The 27687-nt window shown below is 39.4% G+C and overlaps 1 protein-coding gene across 6 annotated transcripts in view; it reads left to right on the forward strand.

The window, feature by feature from the left end:
- Window positions 1-1238: 1238 nt before the first annotated feature.
- Window positions 1239-27687, forward strand: part of LOC109029870 (latrophilin Cirl) — a 648752-nt gene continuing 622303 nt past the window's right edge. For 5 of the 6 annotated variants that reach the window (XM_072305247.1, XM_072305250.1, XM_072305249.1 and 2 more), the window contains exons 1-2: window positions 1239-1720; window positions 20737-20821. The gene's annotated coding sequence lies outside the window, so the exon portion shown is untranslated. Of the gene's footprint in view, window positions 1721-20736; window positions 20822-27687 lie in introns of those variants that run through there. The other variant, XM_072305246.1, reaches the window with a different exon arrangement.

A 27687-nucleotide genomic window follows, 5' to 3' on the forward strand; every position in this document is an offset into this window, starting at 1 on the left:
AGCTTAAATCAAAGGGAAATCCGCTCAAATTAAGAGGCTTGGTTCTTGATTTAAGCTTAAATCTGATTGAATCAAGAGTATTTTTTCTTGTCGATGTTTTTAAGAGTCTGGACTCTAGATCCAATGTGTGTTTTTTTTGTTTTTTGTTTTTTTCCAGTGCTAGAAGACGTCTAACTAGATGCGTGTTTTTTTAGCTCGGCCACCGAAACTAAGCTGCAACATTGCAAGTGCATGATATTTTTTATAATCATATATACATAGATACTAGAAATATGTTGGCTCGTTTGCTAAGTTTCTCCTCGCCCAGTTGGTTTGATCAATAGACAACGATTAATCGCCTGGAATTTTAAAAAATGGTCTTCACACAGAGAAGAAAAACTAGGGAAATATTAAAAAAAGAACGTTTACTATTTTGCACTATAACGTTTACTGTAAAAGCAGCCAGTTAAAAACACCGCAACAGGAATACGTGTTATCATAGTTCAATAATAGCAATAATTGGGCCGTGTTGAGTAAAAAGGTACCAAGCCACATCAGCTACTGCCAATATTGATTGGGCAAATATATTTTATACATGAAAAAGGTTGTGCAGCCTCTCGTGCAAAATTCAGTGATTTTTTTTCCTAGTCTCAATGAAATCCGCACCAACGTTTTTTGTAAATAATTAAATTGTCCAGTTAAATCTGGCATCAGCGGTTGCGGCTTGGTTCCTTTCTGATAAACGCGGCCCGCACGAAAGAACGTAACTCCACTCCAATGTTGCAAAATTGACCCAAGCAATTCAATTTTTTACGAGAATTAAGCTGCATAATTTTCATCGAAAATTTGCCTGATTTTTGCATGAAATCAGAGGAAAAATTGGTGAAATTTCAGTCAGAAATCCTCAAAATTCCCCCGATAAAAATGCAAATTTTGCGGAAAAATCCGGCAACATCGAAAAGTATTTACGTTCTTTCTAGGAAAGAACGACGAATTGAAGATTTTGCGTTGCAGCCGTGCAGTTTAAACGCGTGTAATTTTTGCTCAGCTCCTAGGATCGGCGAAGAGTACCAAAACATATACTCATGTACTTGCGGCGAGGAAAATTAAAGAGTGTTAAAAATCGATTATGAGTACTTAAGGCGAAGGAGGCGCCAGCGAAGATGGACCAAACGCGCATCGCAGGAATGCACCGCGGCGCGCGCGGCGGCCCGCGACTTGACAACCGCGGAATGCCGCGGCCACCATTTTGAGACTCAGCAACTAGTCAGTTTGAGTGCGGAACACGACGGGTGAGGACGCGCCGCTCATTCCCCCGTTTCGAGCCCGAGTTGTGCGTTTCTCTGTGTTTCTGTTTGCAACCAACGAATTCCCACACCGCTTTGTGTTTTGTGTTACGATTGTCTATCCCCATCGACCTGTGGATGCGATTCTGTGTTTCCACATTCTCTGTGATTCTCTGCGACTAAATAATGTGATAAAGTGCGGTTGTTTCGATCGAGGAATTCTCGGCACCTTCTTTTCCTACTCGCGGTAGATGTTTTTACTTTCCGAAATCATGTGTTTCTCTTTGACCGACTCGAATTAAACTGGTGCTGAGGTGTTTTTTCACCCTGTGTTTGTGTTGTGTGTGTTTGCTCCGGCATGATAAAACCTGCACGCCTTGGATTTAACTTTTGGATTATCGGCTTGAGCTTCTTCTCCTAACCTCTTCGTGGACTTATGTATTGTGTGGAAAACGGTGAGGATTACTTGAATATGTTTGGATTATACTACCCATATTATTAGTTTTGCTGAGTATTTTTGTTCTACTCAATCCATGTCGGTGACTCAAGCTCATCAAACTCATACTCGATGCGGGACAACACGCCAAATGGTCTAAAATTCCCACAAGTTTGTTGTGTCCATATCTGAGTTCATCAATTCTCCTTATCACTATTCGCTGATATTTTGATTTTATTCCATGAAATCAGATGCATTCCTAGTGGTAGATGATGGAGTAATAAATTTGTATGCAGCTTGAGTCATCAAGCCTTACATTATTTAGTAAGGAGGTATCTATATCCACCGTACACAATGAAGTATCTTACGCTGCTATTAACTTAATTTTAACACAAACAGGGACAGGCATCAGGCGTAATAATCCTTAAGATATTACTAGAGTTTCAGCACGATCGTTTTTTCCTTTCCCAGGGAATCAGTATTTTATTGCAGTGGGTATTGGTTTATTGACAGTACCAACCCACTGAGTGTTATCAGGAACTCTACGTGTCAATGTAAACATTTCTTTAGACTTGGGTATGTGTAGCACGTTTGTACATATTTATTTAAGAAGGTCTGTAAGTCGGCAATAAAAACTAAAATGTCGTTATCTATTTAATTTCGTCTCCATCGGCTGTTTGTTCGAATAATCGTTTCGGATACGCAAGCTATTATTTCACTCACTCATGACTGATTGTCTCAACCTACAAATTCCTTCTTCAGCTCGATCTGAAACAGCTCTATAGAATTTCTCAGAATGTCTCTGTGACTGCAGAATTTTCATCTATTGAGTATGATTTTTATTATCTACCATGGGCACAGCTGGGAAGGGGGGAGGATTGCCCCCCCCCCCCCCGGATTTTATAATAGTATCATTAGGCCCTTCAGAATTTCTGGGCTGAGAATCATACATGAAAATTACTTCAAACAGGGAAATGCAGGTATGTGCAGAAATAATGGAGAATTTGCGTTGCGGAAGCCTTTAAGTGCTTCCAAATAGAGTCAAAATTTCAAAAATTGCCGGGAGAGGCCTCCGGACCATTTCTTCTTTATGCTGGGGGTATTTCAAACCCCCTCCCCTGCCCCCGGTGATAGGGGGACCAGGCCCACCCTAGCAAAAAAACCTACTTAAGCCCATGATTTCTACCGAACTTTCAGTAAATTCTCACTTACATTTATAGGTACTACGTAGGCGATTACCCGGAATGAATGAAATCCCTCTAATGTTTCAATTAAATGTGGCGTGCTCTTTTCTTTCATCTTCCTCGTTCTGTTAATTGTCAACTCAGCGCGAGCGATTCTCAAAAGTAATGGAAATTAATTGATATTGAGTATCGTTTACCGACCCCGTAATTAATTTCGCGAGGATTGCCGCCGAAATCCCCGGCGAAAGTTAAAGGACGTGTCCCGAAACTTGCGCTCTCGGTTCCCGGAATTTATCGGAGGTTTATTCAAAACACGCAGCGAGTTGAAGCAACTAAGTGATCTTGTTTGCGTTTCAACTATAGAGTAGGGTCTTAGAGGAGAACACCAACTATTTCTTCGAGCGATGAGCACAGAACAAATTTGCCATTTCGGCAAAATGAGCTAATGACCCAATTGAGCGGTTTCTCGCGCTCATTCTTGGAATTGTTGATTTTGGATCAGCCACGTTAAATTTAACGAGCTATTTACGATTTTCATCGTCCACGGTATCTTTAAGTACGATTCGTCACCTTCCTGCCAAAGTATCACAAGTGCCATGCGACGTTTAAAAAATTCCGTCATTTTATCTTTTTACAGAGAAATTGTTCAATGAAGCTGTCCAAAAATTTCACTGAATTTTCTTTGTGCTGCCGATAAAATCAGTGAAATTTTCAAACAGATTAAACCAACAATTTCTCTGTGAAAAAAAATGATACGGCGGCGGAAAGTTTTAAACGTCGCATGGCTCTTGTGATACTTTGGCCGGAAGGTAACGAAGTATAATTAGACAGTCAAGATTCTTCGTCGTGGATTAATTCATTTTTTTAACAACCCATCGCATTGTGAAAAAAATTGATAGATCCTTAGATGGAAGTAAGCAGAAGGGCATCATCGTATTTGCAGTGTTAAGAAAATTGTGCATCTCCATCTTCGTCTTCAACTAAAAAAAAATCAAAGACACTTAAATTTTAAAAAATAAATAATAGGTACCAATAAAATAAATACCTAAACGAATAGGTTTTGTTCTCTCTATTAAAATATTGTTTGGCACGATCGATTGATTTAATAAACAGGCTGATCAATCAGCTGCCAAATATTCGTTAATTTACTGAAGGAAGTTCATCGTGTTTCTGTACATAATATTTAGTATTTTGAAGCAATGTAGAAGTCGCACAAGTTTTAAAAGACTGCAAGAAATTGCGATAGTTCCCTCCTGCTAAGTGTGATCAATTTTTTTTTTTTTTTTTTTTTTTTTTTTTTATTTTTTTTTTTTTTTTATAAGGATCGGGTTAAAACAATGAAATGCTGTGTTCAACAAAGAATATTTACCTACACTATTGGGTTTTAAAACAATTTTTAGGGGCTAATCCCTCTAACGAACCAAAAATTTTAAGTTAGGTGTAATATATTTAGTTTTAGACTATTAACTTTTTTTCCATCCGTAGCTTGCGACTCGATAATAATTGAGCAGAAGATAATGACGTTATCTGTTAATCCACCCGGGATGATGGAACCAATTTCCGCTCTTGGAACACGCATTTCCGGTTTCAGGGCTTCATTTAATGTGAAGGTTCCTCTCGACTCGTAAATGCCATATTCTTTCAAAACAATCTGCGCTGCAAATTATTCTGCAAGAATACGGCATATCCGAGTCAAAAAGAACCTTCACATTAACATTATGCAGTTTTATTTTCAACAGCTGGCCTCGTCGGGAAAATACAACGGTTAATGAAGCGCTGAAAGCTCTGTTACGGTCTACTTAGATCTCTCAGAGTAGATTTAGTAGATCTCTCTACTATTTACTCTAACTTGAGTTCTGCGACTTATATCCGTTAATTCAATTTTTGTAATACTTTTGGGTATCCCTCTCCGCTGCATTTTAATCTGGTCCACACAGCTATGGTATGTCGTTGGTTTTTTACCGAACGGTATGAGGTGACTTCAATACCGTGTCAGTTCGCCTTCAATTTTTAGTGTAGGCAATATGGGCTCCTACGTGGTCGAATAGTGGTATCACCGCAAATATCACGCGCAAAGACGCGGTGATATAACAGTAACGTTTCACTAACTCGCTTGTAGTTCTAATTCTAGGCTATAGGAACTCGCATTTGGCTAAATTGTTGAATCCACTGGAAAAAAAGTCTCTTGGATCCAGAGTCTATACTTTAAAAAAAACTCTCGATTAAATTGGATTTTTGCTTAAATCAAAAGGAAATCCACTTGAATTAAAAGGCTTGGCTCCCAATTCAAGCAAAAATCCGATTGATTCAAGAGTATTTTTACTTACCCCCTTATTAATATATCTCTGCGTAAACTGTGTTTAAAGCATGCGAATGTTTCGATTATGAGACATTTTGTTGTCGCGTTTTTTATTCTTGTTTTAACCAGCTTTATCTAGGTATCTAGGAAAAAATAAGAAGGAAAATAATGCTTTGAAAATTCCAAATGGTCCGGTAGGTTTCGATGCATACGGAACGTGCACCCACTGTCCTGCATATCTTTCCCGGTTAGTTGATGTTTAAACAAAATAGAAGAATGAAAGATTCTGAGCTTTTATTCCCGGCTTACATTTGATTTATGGCAAGGTTCCATTGGTTCACGAGAATGACTGGACTGGTCTTCAGTTATTCTATGCCTAGTCATTAATATTTTCGATTTCATGCAGCGAGTGCCGCAGTTTCGAGCCAGAATGCTTTTGGTTATTGTTCATCCTGAAGTGGGTAAAACTTTCACCGTCCACTCGAAAATCCGACGATTTGTGACCGGGCATTGTTTGGAGACGACAACTTCCATCTTTGTGACTGCGTTTGCCTTTTAAGGTTAAAATTCGTAGGCCCGAAGTGTTTCAAACTGGCGCAGGCCTATGAATCTAAGATCGTTTCACAAAAACCATGCCCTCTGTGACCTCATTTTCGACAACTCTTAATGGTGTTCTACAAAATATCAGTTTATGAGATCTCGATAAGAAATTAATCCGTCTAGGCGCCAGAAGTAAAACGGAAATTCAAGTTGAGCTCTACAGTCCTGTCAGAAGATTTTCGACGTTTCGTTGTCTCCCGGACGAAGGAACGTTCGTTTCGTTTGTCTCCATTCCAAAGTTACCAAATTAACTCCAACAATCAAATAATTTTGCAACAATGCACCCGTGCAATGTTTATACAAAACGTGTCTAATTTTTGCATGGAATCTGAGGGAAAATCTGTGAAATTAACAGTGAGAAATGCCCAAGATTTTCCTGGTTAATATTCAATTTGTAAGGAGAAATTTGGCAACATGGAAATGGAGTTACGTTCTTTCGTGAAAGAAACGACGCGACGATTTATGGGAGGAGAGGACTTGTCTGAAACATTTCGCGTCCATCTAGGCTACTTACCTACCTTTTTTTTTAAAAAAAAAAAAAATGTCCCTCCTTTTTTTGTGCGGCTGAGATAGCAATTGGAGTGTGTTAATCTTGTTTACCCTTGAAAGTGACACCATTTTGGAATTCGTATTATTTCTTTATATCAATTCAGTAAGTAGGAGGACTATGACATCTTCATTCATTATTCGCCTTTGTAAATCGTTCCAGTTCTTGCTCCATCGTCAATTTTTCGCCAACGTTATGCAACTTGAACTGTAGTTTTTAACATTCTATTCCGTCATTTTTTTAGGAAGTTTAAATCGTTGAGCCTCTCCAAAAAACTCCTATGTTCCTTCACACCCCTCGAAGCTCGCGGCCGAAGCTGTTCAGGAAGATCAAGCTGCCGGTTGTGTCGGTGTAAGAGACTTCGGACGCCTGGAACACAGATATCACAGCAATAAAAAAATACAATAAATCTCGTGGGGGAACGGTGTTTTGGACAGAATATCTGGCAGACGTGAAGAATATATTAGAGACAGAGTTAGCAGATGGTTATTAAACCGTTGGTCACGAACGCGCAGGTTTTCGTCGCATCCTGTAAATGTGGCAGCGTTGCCCAAGAATGGGGATCCCTTTCGATTGTGCTCCAGTGGGTTTTTGTCCCCGTAAAAGGTTGTGTAATTGACTTTCTTTCGCGCCTGGCCGTTGGCCGGCCGGTGTCCGCTGTCCGCAGGCCGCGCAGTGGTGAGGTTCTGAAATTAATTGGACTGAGTTGAGGATTTGCACGAAAAAATTGTGATACTGCATCTGAGAGTGCCTAATCGATCGTATTTGATAGTGGTTCGATGTATCGTTTGGTTCAAGTTCAATAGAAAAACCTCCAACAAACATATTTTTGGATTTAAGTAGATTGGAATAAGTAGCCGGACATGAAAAAAATCCTAATAATTTCACTTTTCATTGTCATTTGGTACTAAGAAAATAAAGAATCTATCATAAAAGATTACATCAGATTTTCAAATTGACTTTTGAGACTGTGTTTACATGTTGAACCAATCGATATCCATCACTTGTTTGATGGATCGTATACGGTCTATAAGCTGTGTTCGCCGTATATTTTTATGATTTTTGTCAGATGTGGAAAATTGTAGAAAAATGGATTTAAAAGTGAGACAATTTGCCGCCCTCTGATGTCATCAGGAGGAATTTTACATTTAAACACATGTCATAGTTTAGCAAATTAGGTAATTTTGTCATATCTTCCCTAAAGATTGTTCATTTTAGAAACCTTGGATATTCTCATGACGCCTTGTAGTTTCCTGGATAAACTCGAATTTTTGGCATCAATGTTCCTGTTCGTATTTTGTAAGAATTCCCTGGAGTTTTTGAAAGAAGCCCTTGTGAAGGTTTCCTGGAAATTTTCAAAGCCATTTAAACTCTCCTAGGCTTATGCATATCTGAATAATCTTACGCTGGATCTCTTTGAAGTAATTTTTCCCAGAGTTTTTTTTTAGTTCGTTTGGCGGCTCAGGTATGCTTTGAAATTTCCATGAGGCTCGTCCATGGATTACTTCGCCTCATACTTAATTTAATCCAGCCTCCCTGTGATTTTCAATTATCAAGATTGATATTAATTTTTCTCCCCGGTTTTTAATTTTACACAAAATCGTTTCCCTTCTTTTAAAGATACCTATCACTTATTCCTATTCTTTGAAAGTCAAAATTTCCCTGTAATTTTTGTGCGAGTTTGTAACAAATATTATTGGAGAGGTGGTTTTTTTCTACGATCTGAAGAATTTATAAGTGACCCATTGAGCGCCGATCCTGGCGTCTTCATTTTCGAAAATCTTTTCAAAACCCATTCAAGCGTTCCGCAAAAGCAGTGATTTACGATTACCTTCGTGTGTCATACGCGCTGTACCTTTTGAGGTTCTCTTGGTCCGTCTTAAAGGTTGGTCCTCGCGCCTCTGCCTTCGAGAATTCTTAGGAACCGGACACGAAAAAAAATGTTTGCTCAACGCAAAGAGCGTCATCTATCAATGATGAGGTCTTGTTGTAGGTTCCAGAAGGGTCTGCTTTTCTTGGCCTGTAGAAAGTTAACTCTTAAAAGCTCATCGAAGTCATTATGGCAAGTTTTTTATTCCTTGTAAAAATAACTTTGGCGCGGTACCTAGTTTTGCTATATACCTCGAAGTGCAAAAAAGTTTCGTCCGAGGATAGATGAAATATTCTGCTGTGCTGAAGAAGAACGTCGTATGAGCTTTTGGTTTCCCTTGATAAATTACGGATTTTTGAGGAAACATTTCGATATTTTTCTTCCAATTTTTCGGAGAATTTCATCCGCAAATTGTTTTATAATAATTAGGTGCATGGGAATTTCAAGGAAAAGCGATCGTGGCTTTCCTGAAATATTAATTTTAATTTGGGGGAAAATTAGTTACTCCTAGGCTTATACGGAGTTTTTCCTTTAGGCCCAGATACACCTGCGAGTTACTGGCTCTCGTTGAAAGTGGAACACCAATTGGCAAGGAGGATTTCGATAGCTCGACATCGAGCGATCGAAATCTTATTTCCCCATTGGTGTTTCCCTTTCATCAAGCGTTGTAACGCGCAGGTTTATCTGCCGTTTTAGCACAACAGCGCTTCTTTTTGTCCTATCCAAAGTTTGCATCAGGCCCATTATTCACCTTGCTTGGGTTGTAAATATGGCAACCCTGACGATGCTCTGGACGGACCGGGATGGTCCGATTGAGACATGGAATGAGACAGCCGCCACACGCGGGACATCGGACATCATCTCCGGCCAATCGCGGCAGCGCACAGTAGATACAGTCAATTTTAGAGAGGTCGGACACGTATCTTTGACTATGCCTGCAAATTTTGATGTTTATTTCGTCACATTTTACATTTTCAGAGGTGCTCCAGCAGAAAATTTCATGAGGAAACCAATGTTACCACTTTTAGATCTTCAAAATTTTATATAAACCGAGTTATAAACGTTTAAAGTTTCCTTATTTTGGCAGACTTCTCCTATTCTGCCATTCTAAGGAAGAATGTCGTATGAACATTCGAGGGTTGTCAAATTTCCCTCGATAAAATACTTATTTTTGACGCAATTTAGTATGTTTTCCCTTGAAATTTTCAGATATTTTAGATCGAATTGCGTTTATAATTTATCTGAATATTTTGTAAAACAATATTCAGCATTTTCCCAGTAAATTCGGTTTTTATCGGAGGACATTTGGCAACGTCTGAAAGCTCATATACTTAGCGTTCATTGAAAAAAAAAGAAAGAAAGAAAAAAAAAAAAAAAAAAAAAGACATTGGATCTGGAGTCCAGACTCTTGAAAACATTGACTAGAAAAAATACTCTTGATTCAATCAGATTTTTGCTTAAATCAAAAGGAAATCCGCTCAAATTAAGAGACTTGGTTCTTGATCTATGCAAAAATTCGATTGAATCAAGAGTATTTTTTTTTTCAATGTTTTCAAGAGTCTAGACTCTAGATCCAATGTGTTTTTTTTCCAGTGTTTTCTCTTACAATTAGCACAGCGGTATTGACTGGTTCCATTGTGCGGCGCGGTCGCTCGTCGCGTAGAAATCGGAGGTCACGGGCAGCAAAAGTCGGTGTCAATTGGTGCAGGAGCAGTGGCAGCTCGCAGCCGGATTACCCGGGTCAATAATAAGTTGTGACCGGCACCGGCCACGCGCGTTGTCGGGGGGGGGGGGGGGGGGGGGGTGTTGGGAGGTGACGGCCGGACCATTGGCCGATGACTCGTATCGGGCGAAACGCGACCCGCGACCCGCCAGTTGGGTTTATCGCGAGCTGCGTTTTGTTTGCTCGAATTCCAAGTCCGCTCGCGCTTTGCCACGTTTATCCGTCGATTAAGGATTGTTAGAGATCAACAAAATTCGATTTCTCAGCATTTCAGAATGTCTTTTTTTTTTTTTTTTTCTACTTCAAATAGCCCACAAGGGCTAATCCCACGCTTTAAATCCCATCCCCCCTCTGTCCCTACTGAACCAGTCCCAGGCAACCATTGTTTGAGACCATCAAACTCGGGTCGCCTGGCCGGGAATCGAACCCAGGACCTCCCGATCATAGAGCAAGCGCTACAACCACTACACCATAGGAGGTCTAGCGACCGAGAGAACCGGGAAATGTCAGGGAATTTTTAGGGTGTCAGGAAAATCAGGGGAAACGTCAGGGAATCTGCTCAAATTCGCCATGTCAGGGAATTTTATTTTGCAAGCGATTTTCCTGTCCGGAAATTGTCAAGGAAACCGAAAAACACGGATTTTCTAGAAAATGTTTCGCGAATTTTACTCCTGCGTAAATTTTTACCAGAATTTCTGCAGTTGTATTTTAAATTTTAACAATGAGGCAAAAATATCTCGCATAAGTTTAGGCGTCATATATTTTGCTCTATTTAGGTATTACATTAGATTATATTTCTAAAACATGAAAAAAATTCTTACTAACACCTTCTCAGTTCAAACGTGTCGAAAAGTAAGGAAGTTTTTCTTTTTTGTCAGGGAAAAGTTAGGAAATTATTTTTTCCGTCCGTCAGGGAATTTTGTATTTTTCCGCGGTTTTTCGTCCGTTTTTGTCAGGGAAATCAGGGAATTTTTTGTTGAAAATTGCTAGACACCGCGCACTGAAAAGACCGGACAAATGTCACATCAGAAAATGACACCATTCAATAGAAATTCATATGCTACCCCAAAGAAATGACTCATGATTGATACATTCAGGTTGATGTTATTTTTTGTCTTGAATTTTCTTTCACAGTTTTACCCTCTTAAAGTACCTGCAGCGAGAAATAAATTTAAAGTATTCTCGTCAAAAACATTGGATTTTCTACTCGTAGTACGAAAAAATGGAGAAATCATCCGGGAATTCCTAGATACAGTTCTAGTTCTATGTCGGCTGTATCCTAAACATGCTTTTATACAAAAATGAATGTGTGACGAAAGCTGTAGATTTGACAACGGTCGTATTTCGTGACAACACTAATTTATTTTTCACACCACCTCAATGTCAGCAACTGGACCGTGCTTTTAGCGTCTTGACGCTTATCAGCAATGAAGTAATGGGTTGTGACTCGTAATAATTGCATATCAGTGGCGCAATCCCACGAAATATGTGTGCAATTTTATCGAGCGTTATACTTTGAGTCAACTTTCGTCTCTTTTTTTGCGTCACCCAGCGACATACTAAACGATTGTTTATTAGGATTTAAATGGTTTTGTCGTATGTTTCCGTCATAAAATGTCGCGTTGGAAACGATGGAAATAAGATAGGATAGAGTAGCAAGTTCATAAGTCAGCTCGACTTTATTGATTGCAATTTTAAGATAAACCTCGGATGAAACAGCGTAATTAGTTAGTTCGTATAATTTTAAGACATTCAGCGTCTCAGGCTATAAACGTCTGTACAGATAATTTTGAAATTAGGAGTAAATACGAAAATTTAGATTTTTAAATTAAGAGAGGTGAAGAGTTCTAGAATTTTGGTGGGTGTTATTTTTGAGAATTTCGAGATAAACATGTGAGTTCAACATCTACTGTACTTGGAAGCTTGTGCCAGAAGTTAAGTCTAAGCTTGAAAAAATGGAAGCGAAAAGTTAAAACTTTTTACGTACTCTCAATAGTTAATTCTTCCATTTGTTTTTAAAATTCACTCAATTTCCGTGTCCTTTCAGATTTTACAATCCTCACCATAGTAGAACTATGCAATGACAGAAGTTTTTGCATAGTCAAGAAAAACTTGGAAAAGTCCGGAAGTTTTTCTGCGGAATTTTGAAATTGTTTCTCCCGGTACCTACCCCAGAAAAATTGCGTTTTTTGAATGTCAAAGGATTTTTTGCTCAAAATTTTCTCGTGGAAAACATTTTTATTAGAAATTACATGATGAGAAAGCAGGTAATTTTATGTTAGAAACGCTGGGAATTTCGAATTCCAAGTAACCTTTTATCCCCTCCTTCAAACAGGGCCGGATTAAGGGAGTGGCCACATGGGCCGCGGCCCATGGCGGCAAAATTAGGGGGCGACAAATTTTGCAATTTTTTTAAATGCAGGTACAAAAAAATAGGATTCAGAAAAAAATTTCAAACAAGAAATTGTGACAAAATCTCTCATTTCCTGAGAGTTCATTAATTTCTAATTTTGTCGTATTTCGGTGATACAAAAGACTGGGCACCTTTAATTAGTTGAGTTAAGAGAGAAACCAAACACGTAATTTGGCCTGGAGCGGCGCGGCGCAAAGAGAAATGATGATGAGGACTTGAGATGAAAAGGAGAAGCCCTCGACGCGGCGGTCGGTATGTAACACATATTAGCGCCTACGAGACTGTATGAATACTCCACGCATTGCGTCAAACACAGTACGGTCAACAGTGGTCGGCGCGGCGTGAAACGCACAGTGCCTACAAGACTACATGAATACTTCTCGCATTGCGCCAAATATAGTGTGGTCAGCGCGGCACGGCGGCGGAAGTTAAAATTATTAAACCACATTTATGTTTATTCTTTCTTAATTTTTTAGTTCATTTATTGCAAATGAAAGGCCTTGTCCCCACAGAGATAGGTTTAGAGAACTGAACTTTTGCCAGTAGTGTTGACAGGGTTTACGCAAAAAATGTGTCCAACACGAGTGAACGCGTCTTATGCACCTTTCTCCCTCGGGCACGTTCACTTGATGGTTTTTATTGGTGTTTCAAAATGAATGAGAAGAGGGCGGCAAGTAGATGAATCCGGCCATGCCTTCAAACGCCAATTTTTATACTACAATAATTCTATATTTTCAAGCGTTTCAACCGCTTCATGCCATCAGTCGAGCTTAAACTCGAAATTTCATCGATGAAACGTGTCAAGTAATCATTTTGACCAAACTTTTATAACCGCTGCTCGCAACGATCACAGGTGACGAGAGAAAACAAGTAAAAATGTTGAGTCGGATGATAGATAAATGTGCCACATGCGTCGGGGTTAATTAGTCAACGGGACGACCTCTAATTTGGCGCGGTAAACGCCGGGAGTCGATGTATTTATTCATCAGGTCCCGTTTGTTCTTCAATTAATTGAAACGTCATCGACAGTGATAGCTTTGCCGAGCTTTTTATTTTCGAAGCTTCGCTTAATTTCCGCCGATCCCATCTTGATTCCCGGCGGAGGTTGCCAAAATGCGCGCATTCATTTATCTTGTGGGTTGGTCGCTGTGGAGAATTTGCACGAAACAATTTTATTGCTTCGTCTAGAAGTGCTTAAGAAGTTGAGTTCGCAGTAATATTCTTAAAGTTTTTCTGACGTGGGAAGTTGTACGAAAATAGATTATAAATGAAAAAAATGCACCGCCTTGTGACGTCTATCTGGCGTCATTTCCCATTTAAACACATGTATTTCATCAGATTAGGTTTTTTTTTTTTTTTTTTTTTTTTTTTTTTTTTTTTCATATTCCCTCCAATAATTGTTAAATTTAGAAACCCGGTCAATTCACTTTTCAGACACACACCTGCCTCTTTATTTTACTATACAAGGTAGCAAATTTAAGGAAAAAATATAATCTCAGGGATTTTTTTAAACAGGTTGAAAGATGAGTGGGTCTCAGAAGATCTAACTGTGGAAGCCTTTTTTAAGGCGAAGGGAGTATTTTTTTCTGTATACACCTATGCACAGTAGGTCTGAAGAAATACTATGTTGGTTATAACTTCGAAGTTCTGAGTTCGCATAATGTGTATCGCAAAGACACTACCAACAGTAGCTCCCTCAAACATACCCACAACTTTAAACAAGTGCCACTTCAAATCTAAAATTTTTGATTTTATGGGTTTTTAGTGTTCTGCACTGGAAAAAAAAAACACATTGAATCTAGAGTCCAGACTCTTAAAAACGTCGACAAGAAAAAATACTCTCGATTCAATCGGATTTTGCTTAAATCAAGAACCCAGCCTCTTAATTTGAGCGAATTTCCTTTTAATTTAAGCAAAAATCTGATTGAATCCAGAGTATTTTTTCTTGTCAATGTTTTCAAGAGTCTGGACTCTAGATCCAATGTGTTTTTTTTCCAGTGTGGTTTTATAAAAATGGGAGTTTGCCTTATTTTCGCTCCCTTGTGTTTAGATAGAGTGTATTCGTGCACCATGGTCATAGATTTGCGCTATTTTGCATACCTCCGTCCAAAATGATTTTACTTTAACACTTGCGGAAGGAAATTCGAATTCCAGAAGTTCACGCGGCAGCACGGTGCAATCAATACAGGAAGCATGCTTTGTCAAATTCACCCGCCGACAAAATTGGGCGGTCTATATCTAAACTAATGGATCGTTAGACCAAGGATTGTTCGTGAAGTCGGGTTTATCGGCGGCGATTATGCGTTGATTTAATTATTGTTGGTTTGACCTCCTTCTCTCTCACCGATATAATCGTCTGCTCGAGACTTGTGAAAGGATGGTGGGGTCGAATTTTGTGGAGTCTGTTTAATTTCAGATCTAGAGCCGTTTTTGAAAGGAGTTATCACTGTTTATTAACACTGTCAGAGACAGTGATTACTAACCTAGTCATATGCGTATTTTAACCTGAAATATTGCGTAAACCGTCATTCCTCTCACAAAAGAACGTAACTGCATTGCGATGTTGCCAAATGTATCCCTACAGGGTGTCTACAAGTCCGGAATTTCCGGAAATAGCACTGTTTTTTTAAGGGCGGTCCGGAAGTACTGAGAAAGTGCGGAAATTCCTCAAGAAGGTCCGGAATTTTTTTTGTTATTTTTGTCGCAAAATTCAGCAAGAAATTCAACTTTTTTCAATTTTTCGAATTTCGTCAAAAATGGAGATACCGAAAAAGTACTGAATTTTCCTTTTCGTACTGAGTTTCTTGAGAAGGCATTGAAAAAGTACTGTAAAAGTACTGACTTTTGATCAGCCTGTTTCGGCAGACACCCTGCCGCACAAATTGCATTTTCACCGATATAATTTTGGGAATTTCTAACTGAAAATGTCACCAATTATTTTTTTCGGATCTTTCGCAAGATTCAGAAAAATTCTAGAAGGAACTTAACAGGTATATTAATGAGGATAGGTGTTTTGGGTATATTTCGGAGTAGTCATTATTGGAATATGAATTACATATTTTATTGAAAGAAAACAGAGAACGTGGTCCGACGAGGAGATGTATTGGCGAACTAGCTAACAAGGGGAAGGGGCTGCTATACGCAGGTGCTTATCAACATTGAAATAGGACTCGCAGTATGAGTCGCCATAAAGCGACGTTGTCAAGATTATGATTAATTCCAGGGTTCAACACTCCCCCTTAATCTTGACATTTCTCTAATAAAAACGCTTATTATAGTATGGGGGATACATCAAAACCTATGTGTCCTTCTTACGGAAGAACTCTACTCCTCATCGTTACAAAAAGAAACTTAATATTATTACAAGTAAATAAATTTTTAATAGTGTTATGTAAACATAGCAAAGAAAACATAGAATTATGTTAAGATTTCAGAGAGTGTTTGAAAAATACACTGAAAAAAAAGAAATAATGAAAAGCATAGTAAATAGAATTATTTCAGAAATTATTTCACAACCCTATCTCTGAGTGATGTGAATTTTAGTTTCGGGAGGGGTTTGGTGAGCATATCGGCAAGTTGTTCGCTCGATGGACAGTATTGAATTTTGAAAAAACCCTCCGAAAATTTCTCATGCACGTAATGGTAACGCACATCTATGTGCTTGGATCGTCTATTGAATTGACCCTTTTTTACAACTCTTATAGTCCCTTGGTTATCTTCTTTCAAGATGCATCGAACTTGTTTGTCCGTTAATTCTTCTATGAAGGATTTTAAAAACAATAGATTTTTCAAAGTATCCGCCAACGCAATATACTCACTCTCTGTGGTTGACGTGGCAACTATTGGTTGCCTTCGGGATGCCCAGCTGACTGGGTTGTCGTTCAAAAGTACCATATATCCCGAGGTGCTTCGCCGGGTGATTAAATCATCAGCGTAGCTGGCGTCGCAGAATGCTGATAAAGTTAACTCAGATTCGGTTGACCGTTCAAACATGACACCATCCCCAGTGGTGCCCCTTAAGTATCTCAGTATTCGTTTTATGATATCAATATCATTTTTCTCAGGCTTCTCCATGTGACGACTTGCGTAGCTGACAGCAAAAGAAATGTCAGGACGCGTCTTGTTACTGAGATAAAGCAAACTTCCAACGGCTTGCCTGTATGGGAAATCGTCGGCGGAGTTTCCGGTTCTCTCTATCATCTGACCGGGCTCCATCGGCGTTGAAACAGGTTTACAGTCACTCATGTTAAAGGAATTTATGATTGAGTTCGCATACGCTTCCTGTGACAATTTTAATGTATCGCCCTTGGCCTCGATTTTTATGTTTAAGTAACACGTAGGGTTCTCCTCCAATGTAAGCTTAAATTCTCTCTGCATGGCTTTTACTAAATGATTTTTCTCATCAACATTTTTATACACAACCAGACCATCGTCAACATGAATGGCGAGCCAAAGTGTGCCCTTAGTATTTCTGAAAACGCACCTATCAGATTTCAGCTGTTTTAATCCACATTTCGCAAGAAAATCAGTCAATCTTTTAAACCATTGTAAAGGCGACTGTTTGAGGCCATAAAGTGCTTTCAGAAGTTTGAAAATTTTATTCTTATACTTAGTATAACCTTCGGGTATTTTCATGAAAACATTCTCCTCTAAATTTCCATACAAGAAAGCACATTTTACATCAAATTTCAGTATTTTATAATTGTATTGGAGAGCTAAAGCAAACATAATTTTTATTGAACTTTCGTTCGTTACGGGACTAAAAATTTCTTCATAGTCGAAGTCGTCTTCTTTTTGCTCATTTCCCCGAACGCATAAACGAGCTTTGTATTGACCATTATCTTTAATTCTAAATACCCATCTATTAGACAGTACTTTTGCCCCTTTTGCTTCTTTTTCGTCCACTAATTTGTAGACTTCGTTTTCTGCTAACGAATTTATTTCGTCTTCGATAGCAGTTTTCCATTTGTGACCATCTGGTCCAGTTACTGCGTCGGAAAATGTCAAAAGGATACAACTACTCGGTACTGGATCTCCATAGAATTGAGTTTGTTTTGTAACACGTCCAGCACGTGTTGCGACTTCGTTTTGTTCTTTTTGAAGATTTTCTTCCTCTGTCTCATTTTGAATGTTTTGAAGAGGCTCTCCCTCCGTCTCGTTTGCATTATTTTGATGAATCTCTTCCTCTGTCTCATCTTGATGCATTTCCACCTCATTCTCACTGAGATTCTCTTCTGATTTTTCTGATTCACTCTCCTCTCTTTTAAACAGATCCTCAAATGGATCACACACATTTTCTGCATCCAAAAGTTTATTGTTACTTGGTTTTATAAATGCAACGTCTCTTGATACTATTATTTTTTCGTCTTTTGCGTCCCAAAGTCTATATGCATTACTTGCGTAACCAACTAGAGTATACTTTTGACACCTTTCGTCGAGCTTTTTCAAATGTTTTAAATTTTTGGCGTAAGCCATAGAACCAAATATTTGCAGATACTTAAGATTTGGAGTTTTATCATACCATTTTTCATATGGTGTACAATTTAACCAAGACTTAGGGCTACGGTTTAGAAGGTGTGTTGCAGTGTAAACTGCCTCACCCCATAATTTCTTATCAACATTCCCTTCAAAAATGAGTGCTCTAGCACGTTCCAGGAGCACTCTGTTGGTTCTCTCTGCTGTCGAGTTCAATTGGGGAGTTGCCGGGGGACTATAGTCCAAAATTATTCCCTTTTCTCGGCACCAGTCTTTTAAATCTGCACTCATATATTCTCCACCACGGTCACATCTTATTTTACTTACTTTTAGATTAAATTTTGTCTCAGCTTGTGTTACGTAGTCTCTTAAGTTCTCAAAAAGTTCACTCTTGTATGTCAGCAGAGAGACCATCAGAAATCCTGAAAATCCATCAGTAAAAGTTGCAATATAACGCTTATTGTCCCATGTATCAGGCTCAATAGGGCCACACAAGTCTGTATGTATTATTTCTAATTTCCGTTTTGCTCTTTCTCTTTCTTTTCCGAATCGGGTTCGAGTTAGTTTTGCTCGCAAACAAACATCACAATTATCTTCTTTGTCACACATGCTCAGAATGTCCTTTTCAGTTAAATTAATGCCTTCGGCCATTTTTACCAGTTTTAACATGTTGTTTTTACCCAAATGCCCCATTTTTGCGTGCCAATCTAATGCAGGGCTAGTGAGGAAAGCGTTACCTTTCATATCCTCATCTTTAATCTCACTTGGTTCACAAACCTCTGCATTTGCAATAAAGAGACCTGATTCATCCTGAGTACCTTTAAATACAAACTTACCATCTTTTTTAATTGTTACTTCATTTTTATCAAAGAATACCTGACCATCCTGCTGGGTTATTACACTTATGGAAATTAGATTTCTAGACGCTTCAGGGATATAATACACATCACGTAAAATAAATCGATCAAAATGAATCACTCCTATTCCTCTGGCGATCAAAAATTCGCCCTCTTTGGCAACACCAATTTTGTGATTACACTTAACGAATTCAGTGAAATATTCTCTAGAACGACAGATATGTGACGTAGCACCGGAGTCAATGACCCATGTTTTGACGTCACCGTCGTACAAATTGTTTGCCATAAGCACAGGTTTACCATTCTTATTTCTCTTATTTTTCTCATCACTTTCATTCTTATCTCTAAAAAAACATTGTGCCTCTAGATGATTAGTCTTCTTACAAATTCCACAAGGAGGATAAGACCCTTTATTTTTGTTATCAGTTTTATCACGCGCACTGCCATTTTTATTTCTACAAAATTTGGCAACATGATTCGGTTTGTTACACAGATTACAGACAATTTTATCCCTACATTCTTTCAAACGGTGCCCTACTCGATTACAATTGTAACATTTCTGCACTTGTGCTCTGAAAGCTAAGCCTTCAGGTTCAGCCTTTTGGCTTTTGTGACGATTTTCCTCAGCCATGAGTCGTGATTTTAAAGTTACCAAAGTTTTACTCTCAGTAGCTGTGGCTTCCCAAGCTGCAGAAAAATAGCTGTAATGACTAGGTAGGGTTGTTATAATTTTAGTTATTAACATTTGCTCAGACACGTTTCCCTTAATAGCATTCAGTCTTGTGTAGAGATTTTCCAGAGTACTCACATGGCTCATGATGGAAGTACCTTTCTGATATTTAGCGTTGAAAAATTCCTCCAGAAGTTGGCATCTTTGTTCGGTGTCATCTCGTTCGTAGAGTTTCAAAAGTACATCCCACATTGCTTTTGCGCTGTCACAGTTCATGAGATGAATCATCACACTTCTCTCCACCGTTTGGACGATCACTTTTTGTGCAAGAGCGTCTCCTTTCTGCCATTCCTTGAGTTGTTTTTGGTCCTTCTTTCCATCTTCTCCATCCGCTGCAGGTTTCACACTTTGTCCCGTCAGTATCTCGTACGCATTCCCAGCTTTCAAAACAATTGTAACTTGGAATTTCCAAAATTGAAAATTGCTGGTATCTTTCAGTTTTTCAATGTCTCTAAGTTCATCGCGCTTGATGTTATCCATTTTTAAGTTTTACTTTAGTCTTTCAGATTTCACAAAGTTCAGAATGATTTTAATTTTTCTTATCTTTCAAAAGTTCAAAGAGTTCCGAATTTTATAAAATTCAAAGTTATTTTAATTTTCCTGAACTTCTGGTTTCACAAAGTTCAGAATTAACTACCGTCACTTCAGTTCTTCACAAAATTTTTAATTTTTTTTTTAATTTTAATTTTATTTTTCACACATTGGGTTTTAATTTTTAATTTTTATTTCATCCTTCACAAGATGGTTTTAAATTTTTTTAATTTTAGACACAAAGAACGGGGTTTTAGTTTATATTATTCAGTGCACAACATGATGAAAGTAGTTTTCAGTTTCTGCCCTTTTCCGAGCATCGAGTCACATTATTCCACAGGAACCACAAAACACATTAATCCACAGGACGACAATACCGCGTCGCGTTCCGCGTAATCCTGGGCCCATAACCTAATGAGGATAGGTGTTTTGGGTATATTTCGGAGTAGTCATTATTGGAATATGAATTACATATTTTATTGAAAGAAAACAGAGAACGTGGTCCGACGAGGAGATGTATTGGCGAACTAGCTAACAAGGGGAAGGGGCTGCTATACGCAGGTGCTTATCAACATTGAAATAGGACTCGCAGTATGAGTCGCCATAAAGCGACGTTGTCAAGATTATGATTAATTCCAGGGTTCAACATATATTTCTGTAAAAAAATTGAATTTTTCGAGTCAATTTCACAATTTTGGGATGGAGTTACGGTCCTTCCTGCGGGGAATGACGAAAAATGCCTTCCCGTCAAGAGACGCTTTTTAGAGTTTACACTTGAGTTTAACGTATTTTCTCTTTTTTTCCAGGCTGGGGATAAAATATGGTGGCCAGTGTTTCACTTCCTGCTGCTCACCTTGGTGTCCATCGCCTCCACATTAGCTCGGAATTTCGGTAAGTCGAATTTTCAGTCAGAGATAAGTTGCAAAAGCTAGAATTAATAGCGAAGCGTGAATTATCGATTATCGATATTTCCCCATTTGCGGCTATGCTAAAGAATCGATTAGTAAAGTGTTCGTTGCGAACACCCTATTAATCGATCCTTTTCCATAGGTTTAATTGCAGATCAATCGATGTATCGCAAAGCATGCCACGCCACTACCGCTGGGCCGTTCGCACGCAGCCTCCTGGGCCATATTCCAATGTCTCTCGGAGTTATTAGCGCAGACTAGAGAACTCGACGGTCCTCAGCCGTAAGAGCGTATCTCTATCTTCAGGTGAGCCCTGTTTTCCATATACCTACACGTATCCCGGGGCTCACGTGTAAACGGTGATACGTTCTCAGGTCAGAGGAGCCGCGAGCTCACGACCAAGCGCAGGGACATAAACACTCTCTCCTCTCCCACTCCCACCGCCCGGGGGGGGGGGGGGGGGCAGGAAACTCGAAACGCCGCCGTTGCATTTTATTGCACTTATTTCATCCGTTTTCCCCTCCTGTTCCCTCCTCCCCCGGTTTCGGTCCGCGGGAAACACGAGTATCTGTATTCGTATAGAATGTCTCGAGTGCGAATTCTTTCGGGGCCCGGGTCGGAAGAGGCCCGTTCTGCCGTTCCAAGGAAAAACGCCGTATGAACATTCGAGAGTTGCCAAATTTCCTCTCATAAAACTTTGATTTTTGAGGAAAATCATGAATATTTTTGCTTGAAATCTTTAGGAATTTTGGGTAAAATTTCGAACGTAATTACGTAAAAAATTGGAGGAAACTCATAACTTAACCAAGAAATTCGTGTTTGTCGAAGGAAAGTTGGCAACACCGAATGAGCCGTCAGGCACTGCCGAATTTCTTTTAGTAAATCACGAATATTCGGAAAAATTTGGAAACACATGTCCTCCGATTTTTCAGATCGTTTTGTTCGCAATTTCACCTTAAGTATGTTCGTGTAAATAGAGAATTTGCAGGTGTCTTAAATTTTGTGAATTTCATCTTTAAAATGATACTGCTAGGAAAACTGAGCACTAAGATATCCTTGGTTTCTAAATCGAAAAAGGTTCGGAGAAAATATGACAAAATAATCTAATCTGCTAGAATACATGTGTTTGAATGGAAAATGCCGCCAGATGACGTCACAAAGCGGCACATTTTCTCACTTTTAAATCAATTTTTCTCCAATTTCCCATGTCAGAAAAATATTATGAAAAATACCGCGAACTCAGCTCAACAGGCACTCTTAGATGAAGCAATAAAATTTGTGCGTGCAAATTCTCCATTTCGAGGAAAAATATCCATAGCTCACCTCAAAAAATGAACATTTTATCGAAGAGAATTTGGCAACTCTCGAATGTTCACACGGCGTTTTTCCATTGTACGGCAGCGTTTTATGGTTTGCTTGCCCGGTGGAAGAAGGGGCCTCGCCGAGGCGAGTGATGACGTTTGTGATGACCGAGATTCTCAAATTTTAATGCTCCTTACACGGGATCACTTGGGAGCTAAGATTCGCCTTGAAATCCCAGTTTCATTCTTGCTTAAAATGTCAACGTTTCAAAATATTTCGCAAGTTTCGTAAAAAATGGATTGCATTTTGCAAAAAGGAACCAAGAGCATTCCAATGTTGCTAAGATTGTGCAACTTCATATTTTGCAATAAAATTGCGGAAATCGTGAAAAACTATGAAATTTAGATGGTAATTTTTGTTTTAAATTTACAGTTTTTAGCGAGTAAAATAGAAACGATTAATGGATAATCGGGTTTTTCCTCCAAGACAAAAGAAGTTGCACAATCTTAGCAACATTGCAATGCTAGTGGTTCCTTTTTGCAAAATGCAATCCAAATAGCCTTACATTCAGTTTCCCTATGCTTCATGGAATTTTTTGGAAACATTTCATGAAAATTTACGTGAAATTTCAAATTATTATTCTTCAGCTCAGATGTCAAGAAACGTACCTCCTTTCATGGATAATACGCATGTTTCCAATTAATTTTGGTCGCACCGCAACTGAAATTGGGATAGCGCCGCAAAAGTTGGGTTAGTAACCAAATTTATTGGGGTGCCTCCACAATTAATTCGAAATGCCCACATCATCCAATAACCCCTACATGTCCGCCCTGCCAACCCTCGCGGGCGGGACGAAGGCTAAAATCGCTGCAACACTGGGACGACGCGTCATTATTTATGACTCCCTTATAATTTTCACCATAATAAACAAAAATAAGTACCCTAAAAGCTACGATTTAGAACCAGGAGCCGTGTTTTTTTTTCGGTAAAAAGAAAAAAATGAAAATAGGACTAAATACATAATCGCGATGAAATTTCTCGTGATTTCAAATTAAATCGTTCTTAAAATTCTTGTAAATTTTTCAGAGATTTTTAAAAAATATTGATTGAAATTGAAGCATTAACAATGGTTTGCATCGTTGCGATCGAGGTAAATACGCTCCTTTTCGCGTGGAACCATCGATGTTTGAGTTCGTTTACGGCAGGCGTGACATACAACTATTTCACCATGGATGTAAGCATGTTGCAGCTTCGCCGGATTGAAGGCGCGTCAACCTGCGAAGATGTCTTGTCCGCCCTGCCAACCCTCGCGGGCGGGACGAAGGCTAAAATCGCTGCAACACTGGGACGACGCGTCATTATTTATGACTCCCTTATAATTTTCACCATAATAAACAAAAATAAGTATCCTAAAAGCTACGATTTAGAATCAGGAGCCGTGGTTTTTTCGGTAAAAAGAAAAAAGGAAAATACGACTAAATGTAATATAGCGACGAAATTACCCGTGATCTCAATTAAAATCGTTCTTAAAATTTTTGTAAATTTTTCAGAGAATCTCTGCGCGACTTTTAAAAAATATTGATTGAAATTGAAGCATTAACAATGGTTTGCATCGTTGCGATCGAGATAAATACGCTCCTTTTCGCGTGGAACCATCGATATTTGAGTTCGTTTACGGCAGGCGTGACATACAACTATTTGACCACGGATGTAAGCATGTTGCTGCTTCGCCGGATTGAAGGCGCGTCCAACTGCGAAGATGTCTTGTCCGGCCTACCTCTTTTATTCCGTGTGAAAACAATACTCAAAGTCTTTATCCAAGCCGGCGTTCGGTCCTCGATCCTAGCAAATTTTTCCGAACCGCTGATATTAGGTACATGCCTCTCCAATTCTATCGGAAGCTACTCTGCAAGTGCATCACTTAACGTCTACGAGTTTGCTCTTCCTTGGGTCGACCGAGTATCAGTTCCATTTCGTCACTTAGTACCGATGCATAAAAACATGAGATGGGTGAGATTCCTCGACCATACTTTGTACCCGCGGGTGTAAAAGGAAAAATTCCTTCCATGCGCCGGCAACCGACCTCGCAACTTGCACTTGCGTGCCTGGAACATTCTTGGTGCATGCTACAGTGTCACCGCGTTTATTAGATGGGGTCTGAATCATTTTTTTTTTGTCGCCTTTTACATCGATATCACAAGACATGCGTGCCTCCTGTAACTATGTAAGCGGGCTCGCTGATATTGCCGTCGGACTTCATTTCCCCAGGCCGCACAGTGGATCGAGTCGATTAAACAGGTCGGACAAGAAATTTTGGACTAAAACTGCAAATTTGTATGTTTATTTCGTCACATTTCAAATTTTAAGAGGTGTTATTGGAAGGAAATTTTATGGAAAAGCCAATGAAACCACTTTTAGAACCTCGAAGTTTTGTATAATCGGAGTTATAAGCGTTTAAAGTTTCTGAATTTTGTCCGACCTCTCTATTGACTGGATCCACTGTGCGCTGCCGGCTGAGTATCCTGTTTCCCGAGGCTCGAGGGTCGTCAAAGTGACCGGTGATTAAAGATTCTTGCGATTTCTGCAGTCTGTCAACGGGATATAAATGTTGTTTCTTGTGAATTCTTTTTTTTCTCGGTGCAGTTTTAGTTTAGCGTCAGAATCATTTTATAAGGAGAGTGGTTCCGAAGCCTAAGTAGTTCAAATTTACCGAAAATTTGCAAAATGGAGGGTGCACTGCGGATATGTGCCACCACGCTCGACTGTTCTCTCATTGGTCGCTTCTCGATCGAGAAAAAGTAACAATTTTTCGGAACCAAGTTCCAAATGTCATCGCAAACAAGATACGACTTTTACTTTAAGAAACCTGAAACTTTGAAGAAAGAATTCACTGGGAAAAGTTTCTTGCATCCAGAGTACAGACTTCCAAAAAATTTGACAAGTAAATATACTCTCGATTCAATCGGATTCGGAGGGAGGTCTATCCTCGCTGAAATTTTTTTTTTATTGAAATATTATTTTGACTTAAAGCGTCGTTTCTTGTAAAAAAATCCGATTTTTTTAAACCTGAACTTCACGATAGCGAAACGACGCTTTTTTAACCCATAAAACTGATGTTGAGCGGAATCTGCACGGATTCATCCCAAAAAATCTTAATTTTGTCGTCATGAAACGACGCATTAAAAAGACCGAAAAAAGCACATTGGATCTAGAGTCCAGACTCTTGAAAACATCGACAAGATAAAATACTCTTGCTTCAATCAGATTTAAGCTTAAATCAAAAGGAAATCCGCTCAAATTAAGAGGCTGGATTCTTGATTTAAGCTTAAATCTTATTGAATCAAGAGTATTTTTTCGTGTCGATGTTTTTAAGAGTCTGGACTCTGAACTCCAGATCCAATGTGTTTTTTTTCCAGTGTAAGTAAAAATAATATCTCCAAAAACAATTTTCAGTGTTCCCTCCACGACCGGAACAATTTCCCAAAAAGCGTCATTTCTGGTGATTTTAAGCCCCCAGCTGCATTTCCTTCCTTTTTACGAGCGCGTTTAATGTCTGTCTTCGCCACTGCTCCTCATACTGGAACGCGAATCGAGCAAATTTTTCCTCGCAACCGAGTGGCTTCGATGATCGGCTCGAGAGCCGTCAAAAGTGGCGCGGGGTGATTAAAGATTCCGCCGGGTTTACGACTGCCTTTAGCCGTAACAGCGGCCGTTTGACGGTGAGCGGCCGCGGCCGGACGTCATCGATGTTTTATTTGGCGAGCTTAATCCGACAGTGTGAACCGGCCCCAAGAATCCTCGCGTTACGGCCGTAACTGCATGTTGCAGCTCGTCAAAACGGCGCGCACAGGGTGATTAACAATTCTCGCCGGCCTTTGCAGCGTTGCCTCGTCGTGAGGAATTGATAGGTTTTCCTCCGCGAGCTGGTACAGAGGTGCCAAATTTGATCTAGAGTCCAGACTCTTGAAAACATTGACAAGAAAAAGGCCTCTTGATTCAATCAGATTTAAGCTTAAATCAAAAGGAAATCCTCTCAAATTAAGAGGCTTGGTTCTTGATTTAAGCTTAAATCTGATTGAATCAATAGTATTTTTTCTTGTCAATTTTTTCAAGAGTCTGGACTCTAGATCCGATGTGTTTTTTTCCAGTGCACTTTGAAATTCGATGATATCAGGAAAATGTAAGGAAATCGCTTATGGATGAGGAAATTCTGATCGTCTCAAGCATTTTTCAATCATGTGGTTCGATTTATCACGTTTGTTGATTTTGTAAATAAAGATAGTGTCAATTTCTTCCTGCAAAAAACCAGAAAATCTCGTCTTAAATATCAGGAAAAATCAGAAAAATCCAAAATTTAAGTTTAGCAGACTCGACTGCATGATATCAGCCAGTACACTAGAGCGCGTTAGTGAAATCATTGACCTTAGTTGGGTTTGGATCGAGTAGGCAACTAAATTAACTCCCTGGCAATGCGGAGGGTATCACTAGGATTTGAAGGCGCTCCGTGCCGAGAGCATGCCTCTGAAGTTACTTACGAGTGAAACCTTTACCATGTCGATACGGTTTATTGCGATTCGGCCAGTTAACACACACGCCGCTTGTAAATTGTTGGCGACCTGCGACATATGTTTTCCGAATTAGCTTTTAGAAATCATATTTTGTAAAAAGTGTCATCTGATTAAGTTGTTCTTTCAAAGTCTCGCTGTGTACGTTTGCCGTTCACATAATGGAGATGTTGCATGTGTGAGGAATTTGCGATTTGACTGTTGATTCATATTAAAAGTTCGCGAGAAACACGATGGTGCCACTGGTCTTCTCTGAAATCAACTTTTAAACTCGAAAAAAAGCTCTCAAGTTGAGGTCAAAATGGAGGGGATATCCCACCGTACCGTGAGAGTTCACCTCTACATCAAAACTAACTCTCCATGCAAAGATAGGGAGCAAATACATAGACAGGGGCTGCCACTTTATTTGGGGACTCTAAAACTGAAAACACGGCATCACTGCTAATGTATTTGTTCCCGATCTTTGCATGGAGAGTTTGTTTTGATGTATAGGTGGACTCTCAGGGTAGCGTGGGATATCCCCTCCATTTTGGCCTCAACTTGAGAGCTGTTTTTGAGCTTGGGAGATGATTTCAGAGAAAACCAGTGGCACCATCGTGTTTCTTGCCAACTTTTACATAAGAATCAATGGTCAAATCGCAAATCCCTCACACATACAACATCTCCATTCTAATAATCTTTACGAGACCCTGAATATTAAGTTCCGTAACAAGCGCTCCTCCTAAAAACTTGACAACGCCACCGTTGGGTATCATCCACCCCAACTTGAAACGCATGCATTCTAGGACACCATCCGACGGCAATGCCATCCGGTTTATGGCTATATCAGTAACACCATCCCATCCCGCCATCCACCAACTCATCTTAAGTGTTGCGACGGTTTAGACCGCGACGGGGGGGGGGGGGGGGGCTGGCGACATTTCTCCACCTCGAAAGTGGTAGAGGCCCCGGGGAGGGCGGGGGAGAGCATAAAACAGTGCCT

The sequence above is a fragment of the Bemisia tabaci genome, chromosome 10, assembly GCF_918797505.1.
Source record: "Bemisia tabaci chromosome 10, PGI_BMITA_v3".
NCBI classification, from domain to species: domain Eukaryota; kingdom Metazoa; phylum Arthropoda; class Insecta; order Hemiptera; family Aleyrodidae; genus Bemisia; species Bemisia tabaci.